The following is a 1,546-nucleotide window of genomic DNA, read 5'->3' as shown; positions in this document are numbered from 1 at the left end:
TGTGCTTAAATTGTTGTGTTGTCAATTTCTGTAGACATATATGAACTCAACATAATTGATGACTATTCGATTTCTATCTTAATTGTGGATGCTTGGTAGAATGGTATTAGTACAATGAAAGTTGGCTTTTATCAGTTTCGTGTTATTCGACTAATATCATCACTGTCACATGCTAAAGGTAATAACAATGGCTATAGAAGGAAGTAATAATGAAGTTGTGATCTCATGAGTGTTTTATTATTGATAAATTGAAGTGTTAGTTAAGTGATTAATTAAGTAGTTAATTATAGTTAATATTTAATCAACAATTTTAAGTGTTATTATCTTAACATTGGGAAGTAATCATACATTGGTGAGTGAGTTTAATTAGACAATAATTTAGTCTGAGTCTCTGAGGGAACGAACTAGAAAATATTCTATATTACTTGCGAACGCGTATACTTGCGTGAATATTAGCGCGTGTTTTCGCCCTAACAAGTTTTTGGCGCCACTGCCGGGGACTCGGCGTATTTGTTTAGTTTATGTACTTACCATCATTGGTCATTAGGACTCAATGATTAGGACGTAGTAGTTACTTATTTTTTCTGGTTGTGTTTCAGGTACTTTAGCAAGCGTTTATGCAAACTCGTTCTCGTGCTCGCAAGAGGACTTTAGATACAGCTGAGGAGACAGACGAAGTTCTTGATATTCCGGAGAAGTTAGATTTTGAGGATTCGGATTCAGGAACTGAGCAGAAAGAACCAGTAAACATGGGAGATCGTATTGTTCAAGCTGATCCAGCTCTTATGGATTTTTCTCGGCCTAAAATTGATGACATTCAGTCAAGCATCCTTCATCCGGCTATTCAAGCTAACACCTTTGAAATCAAGCCGGGCACTATTCAGATGGTGCAGAATTCTGTTTCTTTTGGAGGAGCGGCAACTGAAGACCCCAACATGCACATAAGGAATTTTGTCGAGATCTGCAGCACTTTTAAGTATAATGGCGTGACTGATGAGGCTATCAAGTTGAGGCTTTTCCCATTCTCACTAAGGGACAAGGCTAAAGACTGGTTACATTCTGAACGAGCTGGGTCCATCACTATGTGGTAAGATCTTGCGCAAAAGTTTCTGGTGAAGTTTTATCCGATGGCAAAGACTGCTGCTATGAGGAGTGCTCTTACTCAGTTTACGCAGCAACCTACAGAATCTATGTGCGAGGCTTGGGAACGCTACAAGGAAATGTTGAGAAAATGTCCACATCATGGAATGCCGGATTGGATGGTGATCACTGGTTTCTATAATGGTTTGGGGGCCCAATCTCGGCCCATGCTCGATGCAGCAGCTGGAGGCGCCTTATGGGCTAAAAGCTATACTGAGGCGTATAATCTTATCGAGACGATGGCTGCAAATGAGCATCAAAACCCAACTCAGAGGATGACGTCAGTCAAGGTAGCAGGTATTCTGGAAGTTGATGCAGCCACCGCTATTGCAGCCCAGCTCAAAGCGCTATCAATGAAGGTTGATTCGCTGGCTACGTATGGAGTTAATCAAATAGCTATGGTTTG

The 1,546-nt window shown here is 40.5% G+C and overlaps 1 non-coding gene across 1 annotated transcript; it reads right to left on the bottom strand.

The window, feature by feature from the left end:
• Positions 1-1,142: 1,142 nt before the first annotated feature.
• On the bottom strand, positions 1,143-1,249 carry LOC141683774 (small nucleolar RNA R71). The gene has a single exon (XR_012560434.1). It is a non-coding gene; the product is annotated as a small nucleolar RNA R71 (small nucleolar RNA).
• Positions 1,250-1,546: the final 297 nt, after the last annotated feature.

Source organism: Apium graveolens, chromosome 1 (genome assembly GCF_009905375.1).
Source record: "Apium graveolens cultivar Ventura chromosome 1, ASM990537v1, whole genome shotgun sequence".
Lineage (NCBI taxonomy): Eukaryota > Viridiplantae > Streptophyta > Magnoliopsida > Apiales > Apiaceae > Apium > Apium graveolens.
This window is presented reverse-complemented; position numbering and strand designations above follow the sequence as displayed.